Here is a 12,991-nt window from a genome sequence, read left to right on the forward strand (position 1 = left end):
AGATTTGGTCGTTTCACCCTAGGTTACTTGTCGATGTTCCCACTACCAGCGTATGCGGAAGCCCTCGCCAGGTCATTATCTCTCGTCGTCTAATCCGACATCACCGGCGTCCGGCGTAAGCAATCCACGAGGAACTAAAAGTCGACATTTTGGAAGCCTCGAGACACGACAAATGTCCCGCCGGGGATGGGAGCAAGCTTGAACCTAGGTCGTTGCGTTTGTGGCCACCCAACCATGGACGGAGGCAATCCTCTTCCAAGCACCGCCTCCCTCTTGTGTACTGACATGATTCTTGTCACTCTTGTACAAGGGTGTGGTGTGCTCTCTCCTTTCCTCTGCCGCCCCGCACACAGAGTGTTCGTCCGAATGCAGCCACCCATATGCTCCCCTAGTGCTCTCCCGGGGGTTAGGTTTGGGATTTGCCTCGTTTCGTTTGAAACCTAGACGCGGGATCGGTTTGCATATTGAACTCTGGGGTTAGGAAAGGCGTGGAGGCGTTAGGCGGCTGTGAGACAGAACGAGAATGGAAAGGGTGTGAATTGTGGCTGAAGAAGAGAACATCGCGTCGGCATCCATCTATGTAACGATTTTATTGCAGATTAGTACATCTCCGTCTGCAGGGATGGATGCAAACCTAGCGGCATCGGTTTCCTAACCACCACAATCTCCTCGTGTCCCCACAACCGCCCCGGCACCAGAAGCTCCGAATTTTGAGTCCAACCTAACTGTTCACTTCTTGTTTGACGGGAAGGCAACAGATCAACCCATGTCCACGTTGTGACCTCTATCTCACACTGGTGTTGGACTAGCATCTGCTGATGGAAGACCCGATCGTCTTCGGCCATCGCTGGCCACTGTCATAATGGTGACATCCTTACATCACACCACTCATCTAGCATGGGTTCTCCACATGCACGACTAGCGCGCGGTCGTCATGTCTGGACTGACTAGCCACCAACAAACACCACCATGTATGTATCCGTTGATGCTTGTCATGTCTGGCAGCACCACAATCTGGCATAGAAACATATGTCTCTTAGAACAACCTTTGTCAACTGACATGTATGCTCGTGTCTGTTAGAAGGACGGCACATGCAAAGCAAACATGCCAAACTCATCGATTGACCTTCCCGGCCCGTGGCGTGTTAGTGTCGTCTATACCTTAAACATCTACGCATGGGATTTCTCATCCAATTTTATTTTATTTTTGCGAGAAAGTTCCAATCTGTTAATCTTCAATCATGGCAGTGCAAAGAACAATAGGGGTAATAAAAATTACAACCATGTTCGTGAACCACCTAGCAACGAGTTCAAAGCTCTGGAGTGAGCCTAAAGCGTGTCGCCATCATATGGCCACTCCCTCACCGGAGCCATGATTAATTTGATGATATGCATGCCTCTCACCCTAATTAATTTAATTTCTTTTCGTGATAATGAAGAAAAGATGCTCGTCCCCGCCCGTAATTGTCGTGCCTTCTTTCTTTGCGTTGTTTGTTTTGCACCCGATCTCTCCTTTTTTTTTGAGAAATTGTTTTGCGCATGCAACAACATTGACGTTTAAAACGATCGCGTTATTTCCGCAAAAAAAAAAACGATCGCGTTGGAGGCAATGATCCCTTCCCTTGGGTCAGGTCTTTATTTCCAACGCATGCACGGACGCGTTTAAACACAAGGATCCCTTTTTACACAATCGATCGGGTCGGCCTCCATATTTGCCCAGGCTAGGCTAGGTTAGGAGAAAACATACCATGCCGCCGCACACGCCCGCAGGTGACGGCTGCGGCGTCAAGAGGCGCTCGGCGGCGGCAGGTGGGTGGCCCAACCTCCACCCAGATCTCCTCCGCGAGGTCTACGCCAGGCTCGAATCCCCGCTCGACCGGATCCGCCTCGCCGCCGCGTGCACCTCTTTTGCCTCGACCCACCCGCGGCGACCCGTCTTTCCGTGGCTGCTCCTCGACCCAAGCGGCCATGACAAGGCGAAACGCATGCGCTGCTACTGCCCTGAAAACGACAAGGTCCTGCCGTACGTCCCACTCCCGCTCCCGGGCAATTTCGTCCGCAGGTCGCTCGTCGGCTGTCATGATGGCGGCTGGGTCGCCTGGTACGACGATGAGCTCCGGATCATGAATCTCTTCTCTGGCGTGAAGGTGGATCTCTCCGCCAAGCAAAGGAGGAAGCTCCGCATACAATACTCCACCGAAGACACGCGCAAGATCATCTTCTCCTCACCGCCCACTTCAAACGGTTGTATCCTCGCCGCCATCACTAGCATGGATAATGTCGCAGTCTGCAGGCTGAGCCACCCGAAGGCTGGGTGGTCGACAAGGAAATATTTTCAGGACCGGCAGCTCATGGACATCGCATTCTATGGCGGCGAGCTCTATGGCCTCACAAAATATAGTGGGAGGCTCACCAAAATCAACTTCAGCGTGAACAAACGTGGCACGCTCGTGCTCAGGACTGTCGTGTGGGCGACTATACCAAATCTCTACCCGGAGAGACCTTTTCATGAGTACAACATGTACATAGTTTCCCTACCTGGCAAGCTGCTAATGGTGATCAGGGATTTTAACCGCAGGTCCTCCTTCACGGTGTTTGAACTAGTTGAAGCCGACGACGGGATGACAAATTCCATGTGCAAGTGGGTGGAGGCCACGAGCTTAGGCGACTATGCCTTGTTTCTGGGGGGGGCGACATGCACCAAGGTGGTGCACGTGGTGGCGGGCCGGTGTGGCGGCGTGAGGAGAAACCACATCTACTATTTCAACCACAGGGCAGAGGTGCACTGGACGAACTCACCCTCATTCAGCAATGTGTTTTACAAGGAAGAAAACAGCGCATGGGGCAATTTCAATGGGATCATGTCCGTGGGATACCACGTGGATGGTGACGAACCTCCTGTGTGGCTCCTCCCACCAGATATGTAGAATTTCAGGATTACTAGCTTCAATGCATTATACATGTACACCGGTCATTGTGCATTTTGATTGTTTCGAGTAGATTTTTACGAACGATCAGTTCAACAACTCACTATTATGTGACAAAAGTTGACGATTGAATGCATGCTCGCTTTGTTTTCCATTTACGATTTTGTAACTCTAAAAATCTGTGTCCTTTTATGTTATTATTTAAAATAGTTTTTTTTCCTAAAACAGATAAAAGAACATGACATCTTGACACGTTGGGATAAAATGATCATTTTGTCCCTTTGTGTTATTATTCATATACTCCCTCCATCCTTGAGAATGTGTACTTCTAACTTTGTTGGAAAGTCAAAATTGTTTCTGTTTGATCATATTATACAATAATATACCGACATGTATGCCATGAAATTAGTAGCATTAGATTCTGATAAATTATATTTTCATCATATACCTATTAGGTTTCACAAACATTGATATATTTCTGCACATGCTCGATCAAACTTTGAGATAGTTTGACCCTCAACAAAGTTGGAAGTATACTGGTTGCGGCCACTGACGATGCCGCCCAGCCCGAGCTACCTCCTCCGTCGGTCCAGCGCTGGCCCTGATCCACCCTCCGACACTCGTCGCGGCCCTACCCGAGCTGCACTCTCCGTTGGTCCACCGTTACAAGCAGAAGCCGGGGCACTTTATCATGTACGCAGTCCTTTCACATCCATCATTGTGAAGCAACAGCTGCAAGTTGCTTGAATTGGAAATAACCAACTTGTACTCAGCGGTACAATCCTCCATGTCTTATCTCGCCACGCGCCTGCTGCAGCAAGTTTGAGCATGAGCGCCAGATTAGATCAGTCACATGCTTTCTATTCCCATTCAACCATGCTGCTTTCAGTTGTGCAATGCAATTGGTGTGCTACATCTTCCGTTGCCACTATATATACTTCATCCGTTTGCTCAGGAGAAGAGATGCACCCAATCCTCTCGATTCGCCATGGCCGCCTTCCACCTCCTCTTCCTCGTGCTTGCCTTGGCCTTCAGCTGAAACAGCGCTGTCGCCGCCACGGTTGACGACCAGCCGTTGTCGCAGCAGGAGGTCTGCATGGCGCCCTCTTCTTCCTCGTGCCCGGAAGCCGCCGCCGACGCCAAGGCGCTCAAGGAGGAGGCCAGCTTGATGTACAAGGAGAAGGCCGCGTGTTCTTCAGACATGATGGTCGCAACATCCAGGTCGACTTCGTCCTCCCCGCCAGCAACAGCGAAGTGGCCGTTGGGGACGAGGACCTGCAGCTGATGCAGGAGGCCATGGCGCAGGCCGTTACCGTGCTCTCCTGCCACAGCCCAGAGACCACCGACGCCGAGACGCTCAAGCGGGCGATGGGGGTGGTGAACCTCGAGGCCCAGCGGTGGAAGCCCATCTTCAGGGCTATCGACAGGGTGCTTGAGAGCGGCGCCGATGACCGCACCAAGGAGGAGGCGTTCCCCGCGGCCAAGGTGCATCTCAACCGCGAGCTCGGCCAAGAAGGTCCCAACGCCCTCAAGCTCGACTTCCGCTATCTGTGACATGCATCCCGAGTTCGCCACCTCTGCCTTAATTTCTCTTTCGGCCTTAGCGAGCCCTATATCTATATGTCTGTGGTGCTGTTTGTTAGTCATGGTGCGCTTCCGTCCGTGCGCTGCGGCCTGTCGCAGTTGTTGGAGCTCCACCATTGTTTTCCTTCGACTTCGTTCCTAACTGTGTTTGCATTTCTTAGTCAGCCAGGTTTTTTTTGAAAAGGAGGTTAAACCACCGGCCTCTGCATCAACCGATGCATGCAATCATCTTCATTATTTATTTCACAAAGGTGTGACAAGAACATATATCCATCCATCCGAAGTCACCACTTACACCTACAAAATCGATAATGTGAAGTGCTCTCATTTCCTGTATCTAAAACAAGTGTCATCGCCGATCCATCCATATAACGTATCAGGACCAATAGCCGGTGCAGCCTACCTAAAGTGCACACCACATGCACACGTTTTGGTAGCCTTCATCCTCGTCGGACCACTGACCCATCTCCAGGAGAGATATTCGCATCATCCTTGCCAGTCCAGACATCCGTCGACGCCACCATGGCGCCTAACAGCGCCATCGTCCTGCGCTCATCTACCCAGACGTGAAGACTCTGGAAGATCTATCGTGCGTAGCACCTACCAACCAGGCATGACTCAGCGTAGCACCTGTCGGCCAGGCATGACTTGACAGCTCCAGCGAACTTCCGTGCAAGACGAAGCCGCTCCACCTCTTGCCTCCGTCTTCCAGCGCTGCTCCACAAATGATGCTTCCAAGAGAGAAACGACACCGTAGTACTGTCATCATCTGATATGGAAAACCAGATCGTAGGGTTTCCCCTGAAGCAGCACGAGTGGGTCGACAATAGTTACACGATGATGCCTTCATCACCGTCACCACGCCGTCGTGCTGACGGAACTCATCTACTTCCTCGACACTCTACTGGATCAAGAGTTCGAGGAACGTCATCGAGCTGAATGTGTGGTGTCGTAAGTTCGGTGCTTGATCGGTCAGAATGAGAAGAAGTTCGACTACATCAACCGCGTTGTCAAATGCTTCCGCTTTCGCTGCTATGCATCTCCTAGATAGATCTTGTGTGAGCGTAGATTTTTTTTTAAAATTGCATGCTACGTTTCTCAACACCCACTTGTCAGTTCGGCTTTCAAAACCAGTTTAAACGTGTGCAGGGTGATTTGTTGCTGTCTGCCCAAAACTTGGTACTGATCCTGAAAAAAACAAGAACTAATACCAATTCATTACCCAAGCCACAAACGTGGTACTTATATGCTATGAACACGTCCTAATGAGCATCCTGCACCTTGTCGGCACCTGACAAGTGGGCCCGCTGGCCAGTTTCCCTGTCAACAACGGTTTAAACATGAATCAACACGATTTGTTGTGGCTTGCCCCAGAGTTGGTATTGATATGCAAAGAAAAAACTAAACGATACCAATTTGTTACCCTAGGCCTAGTTGTGGTACTTATATGCAATTAAATCATATCTCTGAGAAAAATGGAAGTGTTCCTTCGTTCCCCCACGCTGGGAGAATGATCATTTTCTCTAGCCACCATCGACGGGGATGTCAGGTGTGTATTATAGCGTCCTAAAAATATAGAAACTTGTGTGGCTTGTAAAATTTTGTCACCAATCATCGCGAGCCAGGCGTAGATCTCTATAAATGCATGAAGTGTAGGAATTGATTAGGTTTCCTAAGCACACTCTTTGTTCCTTTATATAAGTTGTATTTGTTTTTTCAAAAGTCAAACGAGTTCATGTTCGACCAACTTTTTGGAAAAATTGCATCAATACCAACAATACTAAATTTGAATCATTTGATCCATCATGAAAAATAGTTTCAAATTTTATTTATTAGTTAGTGCAGATGTTGATATTTACTCCATAGTCTGGATCAAACATTCAAATGGTTGACTTGCATGAAAATCAATACACCTTATATTCTAAAACAGATATTTAATTACATCCTAGGTATCTTGATGTAATGTGATACATCTGGTATGCTCGTGGTCGTCAGGAGATATATATTTGGGCATGTTCAATTAGCACAAACAGAAACATGCAACTGGACACAACATTATTACTTATAAAGAAGCCCTACATGTAATAATATTTTATATTTTTTCACTAAATGTAACATATGAAATTGTTAACTTGCAGGAAGCATAATCTCCTTTTGAACTTCAGGAGTAGAGCTTTGAAATTACATATAATATTAGTTTGCTAAACAAAACAGTTTATAAATCGGGCCAGCTAAACCGCAGTCGACTGAGATTTAAAAGTCTCACTCGATCATGCAGCATTTTTGCAATCTCTTTGTAACATTTTTTCCTACCGGTTGCAACATTCGTCTTGCCGGTCAAAGCATGTCATCCATCGTTGGTTGTAGCACGCCATCTCACCGGTAGCAATATCCTTCATTGACGGTTGTAGCATCTTCGGTTAAATGGTTGTAGCATTTCTTGTTGTTGCTTGCAATACCATCGCAACATTTTTCGTCGCCCTTTGTAGCATCTAGTCATACTGCTTGTAGCAAAAAGAAAAAAAAAACGGATTGATGTCACCCGACTGAGACTTCGGCTAAGTTCTAGACACACCCTTTATACACAGAGAAAATACTCCATCTCTATCGAAGCATAAAAGATGCCTTTTAAAAATATCAGTGTCAAAAACCGTCTTATATTCACCCTCAAAAAATAACCGTCTTATGCTCATATTTTAATAGAGGGAGTACACCTGGTGCTCGCATTATTCCTGGATTTATTTCAGGATTTCCGGCGATGCGCTTTCAGTGGGAGGAGACGTTCCCGTCGACGACGAGGCGCCTACGGTGACTTCGTAACTTTCAAGATGATATGCCGGCTCAGTCTCTCGGAGGTGCTCATAGGGGTAGAGTGTGCGTGCGTGCGTTTATAGGGGTGAGTGTGTGCGCGTGTATATGAGCGCTTGTGTCTGTACTGATGTTCAAAAAAAAAAACTAAAGGTCGAGAAGATAAAAAAGGAAAACAAATATGTGTGATGGATCATTTGTCAAGCGAGGCACGTTGGGGGTCCTCGAAGTTTTTTTTTTTTTTTTTGAGATTTTGTCGGTCCTCAAAGCTGCACCTGGCCAAAAACAGTTCTGCTCGTTTACGATTGGGGCCCCCTTTTACAACTCGGGTCGGCCTCCTTTTCCGTCGGCTCGGAGCAGCCCAAAAGATTGCTCAGCCCAGGCTAACTCGTGATCAGGAACATGCCGCCGCACACGGCCGCAGGTGACGGCCGCGTCAAGAGGCGCTCGGCGACAACAGATCTATGGTCCAACCTCCACGAAGATCTCCTCGGCCAGGTATATGCCAGGAGCCCAGGATTAACACCCCGCTGGACCGGGTCCGCTTCGCCGCCGCCGTCGCCTCGACCCACCCGCGGCGGGTCGTTTTTCCGTGGTGCTCCTCGATCCAAGCGGCTATGACAAGACGAAATGCATGCGCTGCTACTGCCGTGAAGACGGCACGGTCCTGCCGCACGTTCCACTCCCGGGCCCGAGTGATTTCGTCGGCAGGTCGCTCGTCGGCTGTCACGACGGCGGCTGGGCCGCCTGGTACGACGATGAGGTCAGGATAATGAATCTCTTCTCTGGCATGAAGGTGGCGCTCTCCACGAAGCAAAGGAGGAAGGTCCGCATACAACGCTGCGCGGAAGCCACGAGGAAGGTCATCTTCTCATCTTCGCCCACTTCAAATGGTTGTATCCTTGCCGCCATCACGAGCACGGATGATGTCGCAGTCTGCAGGTTAAGCCACCTTCATGGGTGGTCGACACAACAATTGTTTCGGGACCAGAAGTTCATGGATATCGTTTTCTACGGCGGCGAGCTCTGTGGCCTCACAAGGTATATCGGCAGGCTTATCAAAATCGACATCAGCGTGAGCAAACGTGGCACACTGGTTCTAAAGATTGTCGTGTGGGCCACAATACCAAATCCCTATCCGGAGAGACGTTTTCATGAGTACAGCCAGGCCCGTACCTGAAAATTCAGGGGCCCGGTGCGATATATAAAATTAGGCCTATTAAATAGAAATACTAGTTCCCACTAAAAATATATAGAAATACTAATTATGAACTCTACTAATTATGAACTCTATATATTACTACTTATTTAGAATATTCTCTAATGATGCTAGGGCAATATATGATGAGAAGAAAAAAAATAATGGATGAGAGCGGAGCATATATGAATCCATTGCTACCCTCCAATTTCTTTATTTGTGCAGCAAATTGCTTCAAGGATAATGGAGGCAGCAGTAGTTCTGCATATGCTGCAACAAGAAAAATTATAATCTAAATGAGCATTGATTAATACGATTAACTGTCATTCAAATGAATCCATTCCTTGATTATTTTCTGATTTGTACTATTAAATTATATTTAAGATAATTTTGGGGCCCCCAAACTTTTAGGGGCCCTGTGCAATTGCACACTCTGCACATGCTTGCCATACGGGCCTGAGTACAGCAGGTACATCATTACCCTACCTGGCAAGCTGCTGATGGTGACCACGGAATTTATGGTATGGTGCACCCGCAGGCCATTTTTCACGGTATTTGAACTAGTTGAAGCCGACTGGGGGATGAAAAAGTTCACGAAGCGGGCGGAGGCCAGGAGCATAGGCGACCATGCCTTGTTTCTGGGCGCAACGTGCTCCAAGGCAGTGCATGTGGTGGTAGTGGTACCCCCAACCCATCAGGGTTCAAGTCCCGGTGCTTGCGTTTTTCTGAATTTATTTCAGGATTTTCGGCAATGTGCCTTCAGCGAGAAAAAATATTCTCGTTGACTATGTGGTGCCTATGATGACTTCGTAAATCTCAAGATGCTATGCCAGCTTAGTCCAAAGGCGGAGCTTGAAAATTTGCCCAATGGGTTCACTCGTTAGTTCATTGTGAGAATAAACAAATAGAAATAGGCCAGTGCTACCCGTAAACCGGCTGATGACGGGGATTTTTAAACAGCCCTGCCAACCGTTGATTTGGGTCGCTTGATCTCTGGACCATCACTTCCATCCCAAATATACCTATCTCTCTCCCGCAGCAGCGACACCAGCCAGCCATCGGATATATGCACAACATCTTTTTTTCCAGGTCACTGCAGCCCCGTCACTGGTCATCTCACATGAAAACAGCGACGAGCTCGCCATGCTCGACCACAGCTGCAGCGCCGGGTTGAAACAAATTTTGATGCAACCATCCCTGAAGCACCCGTGATACCCCGCTGGCCCGGCAATGCTCCAACACAACCCCGGCGATGCTTTGTTGCAGTACAGGCGATTCTCCGGCAGACCGCAGATGCTCCATTTGCAGCAACGAGGATGTTCCGACGGCCCCAACGATGCTCCATCGCGTCATCGGTGATGCTCCGACGGCCCAAAGACGCTCCATAAGAACACCGGTGATGCTCCACAAAGCTCATAGAAGCATGCCTCGTTGCATGGCTACAGTCGTGGGCGCCGTCATGGCACGCCTTATTGTCGTGGTCGTCGAAGCATTTCCACACTCATCAACATCATCGCAGTCGTCGAAGCATCGCCACAAACATTTTGCATGGACATGGTCATCAACACCGTCATAGCATGCTTTGTCGCCCTAGTTGTTGAAGCGTTGTCGTGGCCGTCGAAGTATCGTTCTGTTGGAAGCATTGGCACGGCCATTGCAGCACAACTGTCGTCGTGGCCATGGAAGCATTGCCACGGCATTGAAGCACACCCGTCATCATGGTCGTCGAAGCACCTTCGCAGTCATCGACGTCTTTGTGGTTGTCAAAGTATCGCCATGACCATTGAAGCATGCCTCATTGCAAGGGCTCGGTCGCTAGCGCCGTCATGTTATGGCTCGTCGCCCTAGCCGTTCAAGCATTGTCGTCGCTGTCCAAGTCATCATGGTCATGGAAGCATTGTCACGGCCATTGAAGCACGCCCGTCGTGGTGGTCGTCGCAATTACGCAGTCATCGATGTCGTCGAAGCGTAGTCACGGCCATTTAAGAATTCCTCGTTGCATGGCCGAGGTCGTCAACACCGTCGTGGCATGCCTCGTCACCCTAGTCATTGAAGCATAGCCGTGGCCATCGAAGTCGTCATTGTCAGGGAGGCGGCCATTGAAGACCATGCTGCAATGTCGTGCTTCGACGGCCGCTTCGACGGCTGCAGCGACATTGCGTTGGAGGCCTGACTGCTTCGATGTTGCTGCGAGGCCGTGCTTCGGCGACCACAGCAATGCTGCCACGGCGACCCGGCTGGTTCTGTGATGTTGCGACGGGCGTGCTTTGACGTCCTTCGACTGATGTGGCGACGACGTGCTTCATGGTCACGGTGACGCTGACAAGGCGGCCCAACTGGTTCAATGATGTTGCGATGGGCGTGCTTTTTTGTGCTTCGACTGCTACGGCGATGACGTGCTCCACACGACGGCGACACTAACATGGTGGCTAGACTACTTTGATGATGTTGCAATGCCGCGACGGCCTATTTCAATGTCCACCGCGACGCTTTGGCGGTGGTGCGGTTGATTCAATGATGTGGCGACGGCGTACTTCGTGGCCACGACAACGCGACGAGCGGCTAAGACGCTGGCCGGGGCTCGGCAGACGTTAGTTCCGGTTCGAATGGGACCTTTAGTCTCGGTTCCAGACACCAATCGGGACTAAAGGGGTCGATAACCTTTAGTCCCGGTTGGTGTCTCCAACCGGGACTAAAGGTCTCTTTTAAGTCCCTCTTTTAGACCCCAACCGGGACAAAAAATTTGCCTTTATATATCTCGCCCCTGCTCGCCCTGTCCTCTGTTTTTCCATCATAGAAGGTGGGAGGTGTGTGTGCTAGTTTGTTTTCCCTTCGTATGCACAAAAGGTGTTCGATGAAATCCCTGTGAGCATGATGCCACTTGAGTTCACAAAACAAACATGAAATGAGGTCCCCGAGCCACACTTATGTTTTCTCCTCTTTCTTGCCCGAGTGACACAATCCATTCTTCTCCTCTGTTCTTCCTCCAAACTTGACCGCCAAGCTCCAATTTTCCCAAGATTTATCTAGATTTTGCGGTGCACCAACTATCCAAGTGTTCTAAAAAGTTAGCAAGTTCATCCTTTCATCTCTCATTGCTAGTTTAGCTCATTTCATGCTGTACTATATATTTTTCTAGTGAAAAATATTTGTTTCACATAAGAAAATGTGAAGCATTTAAATTTAACCATGTTCTAAATATATCCAAGATTGGCCTAGTTCTAAAGATATTCGTTCCAAAAGTTCCGATATATAAATTATTAAAAAAACTAACATATGGCTTCGAAAATATGAATGATTTACTTTAGCCAAGACAGAATAAAAGGTTCAATTTATTGTGTGAGATGAGAGTGGGGATGTGGTTCTGACTGGAGAGAGAGAGAGTGAGTGAGAGAGAGAGAGAGAGAGAGAGAGAGAGAGAGAGAGAGAGAGAGAGAGAGAGAGAGATGGGATAGATATCAAGGAATTGGGTGCCCTGCTAGAATTGTGATATGAAAATTATGATACCAAATTGGATGCCTTGGATGCCCTACCATGTAATCCCTTCGTACCAAATGCAATGCTGATCTGTTTGTCTCACAACTGATCCGTTTGTCTCACAAAGCGTGGTGGGTTGTGTCACTGATCAGTAAAATGGGGTTTTACCATGATAAACAAAAGGCGTTGCTATAAATTGAGATATCGTGTGCAAAACTTGAGATATTTTTCTATTGCAGGTTGAGAGTTGGCCGTGCACCTGCTGACAGAAAACCATGCCCCAGGGGGGTTACTCCATTGGAAGAAACAATCAGGAGGTACGGTGATAAATCATCAGACAGTGTGGTCACGCCAGAAATTGGAATGAGTTTTGACTCTCAGGAAAGTGTACGATTTCTGCAACCTTTAATTATTTATGGGAGCTCAAATTTTGTATAAGATATGGCAAGAGCCGTCTGAATGTCGAACGGATAAAGTGTATGTAGGAAATTGTATGTGGATGCTTCGTCAGTACATATGACACAACAATCGCAAGCACTTACATTTTATTTTAATCCGCTTGATCATTGGCTATGCAACTGTCTTAACTGCAGCTTGTAAATTACCTTTTTTACAGGGGAAGCCTGAGCAGCAAAACAGCTGGTCCTGTCGGTGCAAATGCCCTGCGATGATTAGGCTTCTGAGAGGGTCTGACAATGGATGGTTCATTGCTGACCACTGGGCCAGCCATAGCCATTCATTGTCACTGACATGCGGTGAAAAGGTTCACTATCCATCGCACAAGCACATAGATGTCTACACAAAAGATCCAGTGAAGCAACTTAAGAGGAAATAACGCGAATCTCAACAAGGTGTACAACATAGTAGGAAGCTTCTTCAGTTCATCTCAGCATGTGCCTTTCACGAAGTGGCCACTCCGGGTCCTTTCTGTACTACATTGTAGGAAGCTTCTTCGGTTCCATCGCAGAATGTGCCTTTCACGAGGACGTCACTCCCG

At 48.4% G+C, this 12,991-nt stretch overlaps 1 pseudogene; it reads left to right on the top strand.

Annotated features, from left to right (window-relative positions):
* Positions 1-3,903: 3,903 nt before the first annotated feature.
* LOC119282656 lies at positions 3,904-4,481 on the top strand (annotated as a pseudogene).
* The last annotated feature ends 8,510 nt before the right edge of the window (positions 4,482-12,991 follow it).

This window comes from Triticum dicoccoides, chromosome 3B (assembly GCF_002162155.2).
Source record: "Triticum dicoccoides isolate Atlit2015 ecotype Zavitan chromosome 3B, WEW_v2.0, whole genome shotgun sequence".
NCBI lineage: Eukaryota > Viridiplantae > Streptophyta > Magnoliopsida > Poales > Poaceae > Triticum > Triticum dicoccoides.